Source organism: Lynx canadensis, chromosome A1 (genome assembly GCF_007474595.2).
Source record: "Lynx canadensis isolate LIC74 chromosome A1, mLynCan4.pri.v2, whole genome shotgun sequence".
Lineage (NCBI taxonomy): Eukaryota > Metazoa > Chordata > Mammalia > Carnivora > Felidae > Lynx > Lynx canadensis.
In genome coordinates this window covers 121,846,584-121,860,138 of record NC_044303.2, presented here as the reverse complement: position 1 = coordinate 121,860,138, position 13,555 = coordinate 121,846,584, and the positions used below count along the sequence as shown (strand labels likewise).

The window sequence follows — 13,555 nt, the reverse complement described above, 5'->3', positions numbered from 1 at the left end:
GAGGCAGCAGAAAGGACTAGGAAAGGATGTATTAAGGACAGTGTTTTGGAAGTAATTTTAGGAACTACATGATGGAAGGACTAACATATAGGGGAGTGGCAGGCAGCAGGACTGAAAAGGTGCGTGAGGTTCTATTTTATTCTGCAGGTGATAAATTATTTGAGAATTCCAAGGTGGGGAGTGACAGGATCAGATCTGCTTCTTAAAATGATTGCTTGGATTACAGTGCAGATAAGGAGTTGAAACACAGCAAGCTTGAAGTCAGGGAGACCTAGAAAGCTTTTGTTTTTGACCACGATGGGGCTTTAAGCTGAAACAATGACAGTGAGATGGAGAAGAGGGAGCAGGTTCAGAAACTATTTAAAAGATAGAATCCAGAGCCAGGCAATTGGGCAACCAACTTCCGCTCCTGTCATGATCTCGCAGTTCACGTGTTCGGCCCCCGCGTGGGGCTCTGTGTGCTGACAGCTCACAGCCTGGAGCCTGCTTCAGATTTTGTGTCCTCCTCTCTCTCTCTGTCCCTTCCCCACTCACACTCTGTGTCTCTCTTTCTCTCTGGAAAATAAATAAACATTGAAAAAATAAAAATAAAAATAAAAAATAAAAGAATCAGGGCGCCAGGGTGGCTCAGTTAGTTAAGCGTCCAACTCTTGGTTTCAGCAGACGTCATGATCTTACGGTTTCTGAGATGGAGCCCTGTGTCGAACTCTGTGCTGACAGCCTGGAGCCTGCTTGGGATTCTCCCAACCCTCTCTCCCGGCCCCGCGCCCACTGGCGCGCTCTCTCTCAAAATAAATAAACAAAACCTTAAAAAAAATAAAAGATAGAATCAACAAAACTCAGTGATGGGTTGGATTTGAGTGTGGGACAGGTGGGGAGTTTTAGGCAACATTAAGATTTCTGACTTGGACAGCCTAGGTAATACACAGGGATAACTTCTCCAACTTTACAGATCAAGTATTAAGTACTAACACACACACACACACACACACACACACACCTATATATGCAGTATAGTACAGATGTATATTCTCAACAGGCTTGTTCTGGTTTTAGACTATGATTCACTCTGCTATATTCAAATTCCCTTGCTAATGAAATCTGTTATCACCAGATACTGTAGGGTTTTTAGAACAAAATAGAAAACAATAGAAATAGTTTACCCACAGCCCAGTCACTTGCACCAGAACATCAAGACTCCATGAGCTTTTAATTAGCAAGCTTCCAGGACTGTCATGAAAGGTCACAGCTCCCTTTATGCAGAAGAACCTGTTAGGCCAAAGTATTTGCACTAAAAAGTAAACAACAAAGCAAATCACTATTAGTGGAAGTCACTATTAGTGAAATGACACACTCACTCATTGGAGAAATTTCACAGCCTTTCTAATGTGTACTAGCCCTACACTAGGGACATGGAAACAAACCAACTCCTGTCCTTAAGGAGCTGGTGGTCTAAGGAGGAAGACTAAGAAACAAAATTGGCAACACAGATGATAAGACCTCCAGCAAGGATTAGCTCAGATCCTGGGGAGCCCAGCAGAGGGAGAGGGGCAAGAGACCCAGCCCTGTGGGCAGCGGGCTCCTTGTCGTTGAGGACAGGCCAGCTCCTATGTAAGACGCATGTGACTACACTGGGCACAGATAATGTGGGGAGGCATTTTGGGTGGCCAAAAAGCATGGGGTGAAAGAAGGACATTTTGACTCATGGCACCATTTTGTTCTAGAGGACATTTTGATGCTGCAATATTGAGAAGTAAGCAATCAAGGCACAAGGACCACTGTGGCTTCTCTGCTGCAGGCTGTCTGGGTTTGAATCCTGGATCTGCCTCCTGCCGGCTGTGTATTTTGGGATAATTCACTTCCAGTCTTTGTGCCAAAGCTTCCCCATCATAAACCAGAAATAACAATTATATCTCTGCAAAGAGTTATTGTAACGGTGAAATGAATATAAGCACATTTAAAGAGTTTAGAACAGGGCTCATAGTAAGTGCTCAATAAATGATACCTATTACCATTACTATAAATATAATTTTTATTCTTTTTTAATGTTTATTTATTTTTGAGACTGAGACAGAGACAGAGACAGAGCCCAAGCCGGCTCTGCACTAACAGTGCAGACGTGGGGCTCGAACTCACAAACTGTGAGATCATGACCTGAGCTGAAATCAAAAGTCGGGTGCTTAATCGACTGAGCCACTCAGGCACCCCTAAATTTTATTCTTTTTACCTGATCTCCGCTTGCTTTATTTATCTCTCCATGCCTGGATCCTTCTCTCTGTTTTACGTAGCTCTCTCTGTTGCATGAAATGCTCCCAACTTTCTCACAGGTAACCAAGAAATAAATATAAACTATTAGTCTAGTGTCCAGTTCATAATGGATATTTCTGGTAAAAAATAACCAACACAAATTAAACCTAAGAACGGCTATGGTTGTGTGTGGCAAAACATGGTTGCTGACTAAAAACTGACCCAAAGGTCAAATCTTCAAGTGCTAATTTGCAAAATTTGTCTCGGAAAAGTTCGGTCTGGCAGAACTAACAGTCACTGAAGGACCCTCATGAAAACAATACAAAAATTGATAGAATTTGATATAGATAAAACTGCTGGCTGATTCAAATCTTCCCTCTGAAATTTAAGTGAACACTCAATTCTGTCTGAAATTAACTTAGTGAATGAAAAATCAATAGCAAAAATGGTAAAAAAAAAATATTTCATAATATAGAAAGTTGACCCACAAATTGATTGATGTTTTGGGGGCTTTATTAGTATTGGAGTTTGTTGGAAGGTATGGGGGCTAGCGGTGTTTGCTCCTGAAAAAGCTTTCTCCGTGAACATATAATAATGTCAGTGTAATTTTGATTCAATGTCAAAATGCCACTAGGGCCCAAGGGTTGGGATGGGCATGGAGGTGAAGACGTGTGTGGGTGGGAGGGTGGGAGAGGGTGTGCGCACACACAGATGTGTAGAGGGAAAGTTAGGGAAAAAAAAAAAAAACAAAGGCAGCATGGCTTCAACAAAAAAACAGCAGAGCAGAATATCCCTCATGCCATTAGGAATCTCATGTTATCCTAACTGATGGGCCAGAGACAGAGCAGTGCACAGACTTCAAGATCAGACTTGCATTGAAAAAGGGTCCTACCACTTACCAGCACTCACCCTGCAGAAGTCGCCACCTCCTCAGACCCCAGCTTCCTCCTATGAAAATGAAAATAGCAGTTGTACTCACCGCCTAAGGTTATTATAAGGCCCACCTGAGTTAAGGCCATCGGGGCAGGTGCCTGGCGCGCAGTCAGGCCTCAGTATAGACGTCAGCTACCATTGTTTTTATGTGACTTTTTCAGCGTGTATGTGCTCCCCGAAGTTACTCATCCAGCTGGCAGTCAGCTCTGAGTAGCTCCTTCTGAGAGGGGCCTTCAGATCCTGTTTCTAGGCCCCTGAGCCCAGTTTCCAGGCCCTCAGCACAATTGCCACGCTTATCATCTGATCCCAGCGATGTTGAGCCGTATGTTGAACACAGAGCAAAGACAGAGAAATAAAAGAGGAGAAATAAAGGGCACTAGGGTCGTGGCTGTTAGACATATGGGGTACATCAAAGGATTGTCAGGCAGATGGTGAGCAGGGCAGCGGCTCAGGGCAGGAAAACACCTGGGTAACATGCACTAATTAGCTGACAGGTGGGTCAAGGACTGGAAGAGGCGGGAAACAGTATGTTGTTTATTCCCCAGAATCAGAGGCTGCCTGAGGCCAGATTCCCTAATACCCCTACTCCTCCCGGCTGAGTTAGTAAGAATAGTTACAAAGAGCTGGTAGTAACATTACCTCTCTGTTCAGACTAATTCGTTCCAAGTAAGAAGCAGTTAAGAACATGTTCTGCTTCACCTTGAAGAAGCCCTGGCCGGGTGCAGAGAAGCTTTGCTGACAGGTTTGATAACTGGGCCTTTCAAGAAGGGCTGGGAGCCACTGTGGCCTCACTAGTACTCCGCTTCCTCCGGTCATATCTCCCCCGAAACTAAAATACAGCTTGGAAAGACAGCTTGGTGCCCTCACAGTCGCTGTGGCTTCCTCAAGCCACGACACGCTCTCTCTTTTATGAGGCTGCGGGGCTATAATTCTCATCCCCTGACATTTATGGGAGGCTTCATATTAGCAAAAGGCTTTACGGCCATTTTTATGAGGGATGCCTCCCCGGGAACTGTCGGGTACAATCACCCAGACTGAGGCGAAGGAAAGAGAGCAAAGCACACACGTGTACAGCCCTCGCCTGCTGGCCCGCAAGGAGCCAGGGTCGGAGCCTGCAAACGCCACTTCCCTTCAGCCTCGTGTCAGACCTGATTTTCTTGCCCTTGGCAGCTCTCTCTATCACCATCTTCCATCTGCGGCCAGTCCCCAGGTCCTGAAGTTGCAGCTCCCACAGGCACCTCCCGGCCTCCGTTTCTGTCCATCTCCACACGGTCGCTCCGGCCCAGCGTGACTCCCGCACGGCCCCATCTGGCTCGGCATCCCAGTCCTGTCCCCTTCCTTTAACCACACACGCGAGACAAAGTATATTTACCTATTAGATGCTTACTTACTTGTTTAATGTATGCACCTTTGTGAACTTTCTCGTACTTCTGGAAACATCTGTATTGATACCCTGTAGCAAATATGTTGCATCATAAAGAATAATCTTTTAAAAACAAAAATAGCAAACTTCAATAGCTTCCTCTACAGAGTAAGATTTACTCTGAATAAAATTCAAGTTCCTTTGCAGACCGCAGGGTCCCTTCATGACCTGGTCTTTCCTCCACTCTGTCCCCTGCTCTGCCCTGGATTCAGGACCCGCCAAGTTCTTTCCTGTGTCCAGAATTGACACCCCCTCCTTGATCTGCCTGGAAAGCCTTTGGTCCTGTTCTCAGCACTGCCAGCTTTGTCTCACTTCCAGTCTCAGCTCACATGTCACCTTCCCAGCCCATCCAATCTTAAAGTGTTCCTTCTCCCTGTTTCCCTGGTAATTATTTTCAGAGTACTTTGAACAACCTTAAAATATTTCTTATGTGTTGCCACATACACAGTCTATCCGCTTTGCTAGAATGTACATCGCATGAGAACAGGGTGTATTACTCACTACTGGATTTAATGCCTAGCCCGGTGTCTGCACAGAGGATAAGCTCAGTAAATACCTACTGAGAAATTAGATGAAGTAATCAAGCAATGTACTGAAAAGCCTCTCTCCTTCTCTGAACCCCCTGCTAGTCTTCATTATTGCCACTAGAGGGCAGCAGAGACCCTGAGTTATCTACTCTCTGATGTTTATGCTGGGAAACCTCCAGAAAACTTTGCCAAATAGCAGATGCAGGTTTATCAGGAATTTCAGGAAAATGTCCAGGTTTACAAAATCTTTCTTCTCCTTGTTCCTAAAGCCTTCTCTGCTCTGTACCATTTATAGAATTTTTATTTTTATTTTTATTTTTAAATTTCAGGCTGACAACACTTCTCAGGAAATGAAAGCAGATGTTGTATTGCCTAAGCCAAAAAGAAACCCAGTGGCCTGGAGCCTGTCCCTTCCTGCCTGACAAGTTAGTGTGGGGAAAAAAAAGACACGCCGCCGATCCTGACTGGCAGCTGTTTGGGACTTAAGGATTTACAGCTCTCCCTTATGGTGTGTGGGGAGGAGCAGGTACCAGCTAGGCAGCTGCTGCTTGTGTTTTGAGCCCTTGCAAGGGCTGTGTGTGTGTGTGTGTGTGTGTGTTTATGGTTCTGTCTTCTGCTTGTATGTCTCCTCTTTTTGTTTAACAATCCCCCCACCCAGGGCAAGAACCTCACAGTCTTTGTGGGCTTTGTGGGCTCCTTCGCTAAGAATGCCCACTGAACCCAGGTAATCAGCAGCAGAAATGGCATCCACACACCCTTAGAATGGTGTTTTCATTCACTGTCTGTCCAACAAATACTGTCCGAGTCCTATTCTGTTCTCTGTGGGTACAGATACTCCATTTGATTGAAAGAACAGTCACTAGAATCAAAAGGGAGGCAGGGGTTCTCAATCTCAGCAATATTGACATTTGGGACTAGATAATTTTTTGTTGTGGGAGCATCCTAGGGTGTTTAACCACATCCCTAGTCTCTGCCCATTAGATGCAGGTAACACCGACCCCCTAAATTGTGATAACCAAAAATGTTTCCTGACATTGCTAAATGTCCTCCTGGGGGGCCAATCTTCACCGAAACCTTGCAAACCACTATCTTGAAGATCATGACGGATAACTTTGGGGATATCTTTCCAGCCTGGGTCAATGACCCCTTTCTCCTAGCACTGTTCCTCCTCCCTGTCCCATGCTTGCAAGTGCTGTGACCTGAAGCTTAGAGACTTGGTATATTGGTCATCTGACCCAACTTAGGCCTCTCAGCTTCTCTCCTCTGGGAATTTGAAACTAGGACCTAGGTACTGACTACCGCCTGGGTTCTTTGTGGGGCCAAAACTTTAGGGCAAATTTAGAAGGTGTGGGTGAATGTTTGATAACATAGGGCCAGCAAGCAGAGACATTCTACTGCAGAGATAAGAATGAAATCGACTCTACAGAAACACAGAGGAAGAGTCAGAGACAAGTCACCTAGTTCTAGCATTTTCCGGACAGGCCAAACTTCCTACCTTGGGTAGTTTAAGAAATTCCTGTACATTTATAAGTAATTGCTCTTTCATGCTGGGACAGTTTCTTGTTTGTTTGTTCTGTTACTGGCAAATGAGTCCTAACTGCTATATTCTCCGTGACCTGGAACAGAAATCATAACCAGGAAACGAGGGACCTAGGCAGTTGAAGAGCAGTATTTAGCCCTCAAGGCAGCTCCACTCTCCTCAGCACAGGTGCTGTTTTCTCCTTTCTCTCTGAAATGGCTTCCTCACCCTCTCTAGAGGGTTTTCTCTTGTCTTAACCTTACCTTGTACACAGCCTGCTGTGCCATGGCCTTGACTTAGCTTCTGGTTGTCCATTCATCACCAGCTTGAGTGCTAACAGCAAACCCAGGCCAGGTTTCTTGGCTCAGATTCCTGACCAAGTGAGTCTGATTGGCTCATGTGGCAAACATGGTTGGCTGGCCCTCCAACAACCATCACTCTCAATCAGTTTTGTTCAGGTGAACACCCCCAAGTGGCAAACTAAATTTGTAAAGCAAAAGATATAAGAGGAATCTTTAGGAAGGGAAGGCTTGTGGGAAAGAATTTTATCCTTGATGTAAGAAGGCAAAGCCAATGGAAGAGTTAGCCCATGTCCTTCCTGCTGGGTTTGGACATGTCATGTGAGGACGTGATACTTGAAGCCATGGCAGCCATTTTGCAACCATGAATTAAAGCCAAGAAAACTGCAGAGAAACTGACAGAGGGCTGTAACATCCTTGAGCTGACGAATCAACCAACCCTTGGAGCCATTTACCTTTAGACTTCTTGTTACATGAGATAATTAGATGTCCTTACAGTTTTAGCTACTTTGACTCAGGTATCCTGTTACTTGAAGCCAAAAGGATCCCAACAGATACAGGACAGCTCATCTTTTCAGGCCAGGTCACTCAGGTCCTAGGTCACTAGCTGGCTATCCTGCAGATTTATTGCCTTGCAGTCATGCCCCTACCTCCAGACCGTATGTTTGTGCCTCACCCTAGCCTTTTATGATGAAAATTTAAAAACCAACAGAAAAGTTGAGAAAATAATACAATGAACACTCAAATATACTTCACCCATATTCATCAGTTGTTAACATTTAGCTCCGTACATTCACTGCACGTAATCCCCTCTATGAGGTTATTTTTTAACTGAATCATTTGAAAGGTGGTTAGAGACTATGAAGCTTCACCCCATAGGATTTCACCATATATCTCGTAAGACACAAGGACATTCTCCTACATAACCGGTAATGTCCTTTGGAGCTTTTTTGGGTTTGCCTTTGTTTTTATTTTCATTCTTATCCAGGATTTGTCAAGAATCACATGCTGGTTTAGATGAACATAAGGGAAGGGAAACAAAAATAATATAAAAACATGGAGGGGGACAAAACATAAGAGACTCATAAATATGGAGGACAAACAGAGGGTTACTGAAGGAGGTGTGGGAGGGGGGATGGGCTAAATGGGTTAGGGGCACTAAGAAATCTATTCCTGAAATCATTGTTGCACTATATGCTAACTAATTTGGATGTAAATTTAAAGAAAAATAAAATTAAAAAAAAGAATCACATGCTATTTTAAAGTCATCTCTCTCTCTCTCTCTTTCTTGGGGTGCCTGGGTGGCTCAGTGTGTTAAGTGTCCACTTCAGCTCAGGTCATGATCTCACAGCTCATGAGTTTGAGCCCTGCATCAGACTCTGTGCTGACAGCTCGGAGCCTGGAGCTTGCTTCAGATTCTGTGTCTCCCTCTCTCTCTGCTCCTCCCCTGCTCATACTCTGTCTCTCTCTCTCTCTCAAAAATAAACATTAAAAAAAATAATAATAAAGTCACCTTTCTCTCAAAAGTCTCTCCTTTATTCTAAAAAAATTATCCTGCCCTTCCTGTTTTTTGTTTTTTGTTTTTTCTTTTATTGGTCTTTCCTGTCATTGACTTTCAGGCCAGTTCTTTTATACACTGTCCACAATTTGGGTTGTCTGGTTGTTTCTTCTATAATTCTTCAGAATTATATCCAGTTAAGATTTTTAGCAAGACTCCACAGAGGTGAGGCTGGGACCATCTCAGTGCATCACAACACAAATGCCTTTCTGTCCTTTTAATGGTTACACTAAGCTGAATTAGTCGATTGAGGTGCTATCTGTCTGCTAGCACTCCTCACCGTAAAGGCATCTTTGCCCCTTAGTGATGAATGAGTGATCTGAGGGATGGTACTTTGAAAATATGAGAGTGTCTGGTGTCCCCAACATTTTCAGTGACTGTTTTAACAATCATTAATAAGGCTTGCCTGAATCAACTATGATATTAGTGATTGCAAAAATCACAATTAAAAAAGCTTTATCATTTTTCCATGTGTTTTAGCTGTCATTCCACTGTTCAAGAAGAGCTTTCTCTTCTGTCACACACACTTCTGCAATTCTCTTGAATATCATGATGAACTCAGAATATTCATTACCACTGATTTTCTTTTTAATTTTCATTTTGTCCCAAATTTGTCCCCTCCCAAATGGGAGCCCCTTCAAATTGGTTTCTGGGTCCTTCTGACATATCCCTATCTGTTTTTGAGTACTTCCTTGCTCTTGCATCAGTGAAAGTCCCAAGCTCATCTTCTACTTTCCTTGACCCAGACCTGGAATCAGACCTGGGTCCTTTCAGTGAGAAAAGTTTGCTAGAAACCAAGAACTGAGTGATAAGAGTGCTCATTGTAAGTGGGATGTCACTGCTTCTAGGCCCTTTCAGTAGACACAACCAGGAAGTGTATTTTATTTTAGATCATTAATTTATCTCAATCCCCTCAATTCTAATAGAACATCACAAGGGTTCTTCCTCCTTTCCCCACGTCCCTATTTTATCTCCTTTCTCTCACATTGAAAACTCTAATTTTCACCAACATCAGTATAGCTATTCATTTACTGCTCGTTATAATACACCCAATAGTATCAGAATTATTATGTCGATACCACTACCAACAAACTTACTAATGAAGTACAAGATTGTTTGAAGCTTTTATTTTATCCTTAGAGTCTAGCCCCCTAAAAGTAACGGTGTGTCTAAAGACCTTTAACCTTGACATAAGTTCATTTGTTTATCTTCAAATTAGGATTTTCCTGTCCATGTTGATTTCTTTTAATTTCTTTCTTTGTGGTAGTGGGTTTTTTATTATCTTTATTTTTAAAGATTTTATTATTTTTAAAAATTTTATTGAGACATAACTGATATATAGCATTGTGTAAGTTTCAGGTGAATCACATAGTGATTTGATATATGTATGTATTGCAACATAAGTACAACAGTAAGTTTAGTTAACATCCATCATTAAAATATGGAATACCTCATGAATTTGCAGATCATGTTTGTATAAGGGCCCTGCTAATCTTCTCTGTATCATTCCAGTTTTAGTGTATGTGCTGCTAAAGGTAGCGGTCAAATAACTTTATGAATATGTAAAATGTTCTGTAGTTCAAAAGTTAAAATCATACGAAAAGGTAACCCAGAGAAGTTTCTTCAATCCCCATATGCATGAATTTTATTAGTTTCTGGTTTATCCTCTCTTATTTGCAAAAAAAGAAACAAATATATACGTGTATGTGTATACATATGTATGTCCTTATTTTGCCTTTCTTTTAATTCAAATGGTAGTATATGGTATATACTCCTTTGCACTGTATTCTTTTCACTCATATTGCTCTCTGTTATGTATACACAAGTCTTTCATAGCACTAATTTTTCACTATATGGTCTATTTTATTTGCCCTATCAAATGTATTTGTACTCACTTTATTTTAAGGGTTAGTTTTATATTAAAGCTAAAATAACCTTAGTCCCCCCCCCTCTTATTTTTGTTATTTTCTATTGGTTTCCTAACAATATTTAAATTAGTTAATAATTTCTTTTCTCTTATCCCAATGCACCAGTTTCCCATGTGAATAAATATCCTTTTACCCTCACCAGTAACTATAAAATAATCAACAAGTATATTCTGTTTTATATCTCCGTTACCCTTCTGGCCCTTCAATTATTGTATAATATCTGCTGGGTATGTACTCTTCTCATAACCATCATAGTTTTATGGGTGATTACATAGTTATGCTCATCATTAGTCCTCTTCTCAAAGCCCTTCCCTTTTGGTGGTCTAAAACATTTTCCTTGGGAAATTCCTCAGGAAGGGCACATGGAAGCAACAGTCTCTGGTTCCATCATGTTCATAACTTTTGACATATTGGCTAGATGTAAAACCTTTGCCTTAGGATTTCTTTCTTTGAATCTTTTCAGTATGCTACTTTATATATTCTGGGATAAAGCCAAAGACAGTCACTTAAGTCATTTGGTATTTTGACTAAACGCCCAAATCATTTTTTTTTTTTTTTTGTAAACTTCAGACATCTCTTAGAATATACCTTGACAATCTTCATTCAGGATTGATTTTCTAGGTACTAGTGTCAAATCTCTTTATTTCAGGAAAGTTTTCTTAAATGTTACCTTTTTAAATTTCCATTGCTTTTGATTGTCTTCTTCGTGCATCTTCTAATAGATTATTCAACCTATGTATGTGTGTGTTGATTTTTTTTTTTACTTTCTTACATTTATTTATTTTTGACAGACAGAGTGAGACAGAGCGCGAGTGGAGGAGGGGCAGAGACAGAGGAGACACAGAATCTGAAGCAGGCTCCAGGCTCTGAGCAAGTGTTCAGCATAGAACCCAATGTGGGGCTTGAACCCACGAACCATGAGATCATGACCTGAGCCAAAGTTGGACACTTAACTGAGTGAGCCACCCAGGTGCTCTAAGAAATCTTTTTAAATTGCCTTGTGCTTTCTGAGATGTGATTCCTCTGCTCTTTTATTTAGGCTTTCTTTTTCCTTTCCTCTACTCTCTTTCCTTTCTTTTGAATTGAATACTACTCTCAGAACTCCACCCTTTTCGCCTGAAAAGGAGCTTGTAATTTTGAAAGCTCTCACACCCCAGACTATACCAGCTCCTTTAGACTCTATCTCTAACCCCACAGAGCCACAGCTTTGTTGGAGTGTGCAAGAGTCCTTCTGGTTCCAGTTGGTCTCAAATTGCTTTACTCTGCATTTCACTGAGTCGTGTTGTCAGTTCTAGAATTGTGTTCTCACGTCGGTCAGATACCTCCCTGCTCCCTCCTGCCCTGACACGGATATGCAGAGCAGTGCACGTTTAGTAGTTGGTGGTGTTCCTCCATTTGCTCGTGTTTGGGGCTTCGTGAAGATACCATGTTCATCTAGATTTTTGAAGGTGTTGACCTCGGGCCTTGGACTTTCCCGTTAGAGTTTATCTGTCTTTTTTTATGGGGGCAGGAGGATTTCAGAAGATTTAAAAACCTCGCTGCCCCTGCTACCATCTTCCCACCACACCCATTGATTTATTCGTTCATTCATTTATTCAACAAATAATTTTGAGCCCTGAATTGTAATCTTATGCCTTTTCGTATTCTCTTGGTACCATTAACTTTCAGGCCCCTGGTGCTTGTTCTGGCCTGACTGCCATTGTAATTACCCATTTAGGCGCATACGTATCTGCCACCTAGGGCTAATCATCCATTACTGGGAGAAGCCGAGGGCCCTCCCCCCATTACCTCTGTGCAACCATACTGAAGAGCTACATGCCCTGTGTCTCTTGCTTCTCTTGCCACATCTGGACTTATAAAATACTACAACATAGCGCATTTAATCTGTCTTCCCAAATGGCTGCTAAAAGGAATGCATGAAGATACTTGAGGGATAAGAGAGTTAACTTCCTTGGGGCAACCATACCAGTGGGAAACAGAAAAAAGGTTGGAGCTGGCCAGATAGATTCCCTCTACCTTCTTCCTACCTGAGACTATTACAAGGCACCTCTTCTTTGTTCTGCCTATCCTGAGACATCCATGAAGTTCACTAAGGCACCATCCGCCAGCCAAGGAGTGCTGCATAGCTTTGCACCTTCTCTAGGTGGAGGTGCCTGTTCTCATTCACACAAGAGTCAGATACAGGCTAATAGCTGCCCCCTGAAGCGCAGACATGTATGAACAATGATGGGCACCTAGAAAAAGGAACAGGAACCTCAGAAATCATCAAATCATCACCTACCACCCAGTTCCTTCCATTACATCTTTGCCAGATGGTCTACACTCTGCTGGACTAACCTCTATGAGGAGGTGTTCACAATCTCATTTTCAGCTTTAATTGTTTGAACTTCTCTTTTCCTTTCTGTTTATTAATTTTAAGTTATACTTATTGATCTATAATTTATATAATTAACAATATAAATTGTGTTACCTTAAGCTATAACTATAATTAAGTATATATAATTATACAAACTACAAGTAGAAATACAAACTATAAATTATAGTTTACATTATAATAACATCAAATTGTAGTATATAATTCAGTACATTATAGATAACATAATTATAAATTATCATATATAATTTTAAATTATTAATATATGCTATAGAGTTACATACTATGTAGTATATAATATGTAATTATAATTATACTTAATTGTATCTATTAGTTATAATTATATATTATATACTATATTATATATAATCATAATATAAACTCTAATTTATAACTTAATCTATAATTTCAATTTTATGATTTAATCTATGATTAACCTTTTTTGGTATAAAGTGAGTTTTGATGAATGCACGTACCCCTGTGTGACCACCAACGCAATCAAGTAAGAATATTTGCATCACTCTAAAAAGATCCTTTTTGCTACTATATAATCATTTCCCTCCTCTCACCTCCAGCAACCACTGATCTTATTTCTGTCCCTATATTTTTCCCTTTTAGTGCATGTCATATAAATACAATCGTGTGTAATCTCTTGTGTCAGATTTCTTTCACTTGATCCAGCCATGTCGTTTCACCTATCAATAGTTTGTTGCTTTTTATTACAGAGTTGTATCCCCTTGTAAGGAT

The 13,555-nt window shown here is 41.4% G+C and overlaps 1 non-coding gene across 1 annotated transcript; it reads right to left on the bottom strand.

The window, feature by feature from the left end:
• Window positions 1-9,941: 9,941 nt before the first annotated feature.
• On the bottom strand, window positions 9,942-10,045 carry LOC115526408. Its single transcript, XR_003972599.1, has one exon. It is a non-coding gene; the product is annotated as a U6 spliceosomal RNA (small nuclear RNA).
• Window positions 10,046-13,555: the final 3,510 nt, after the last annotated feature.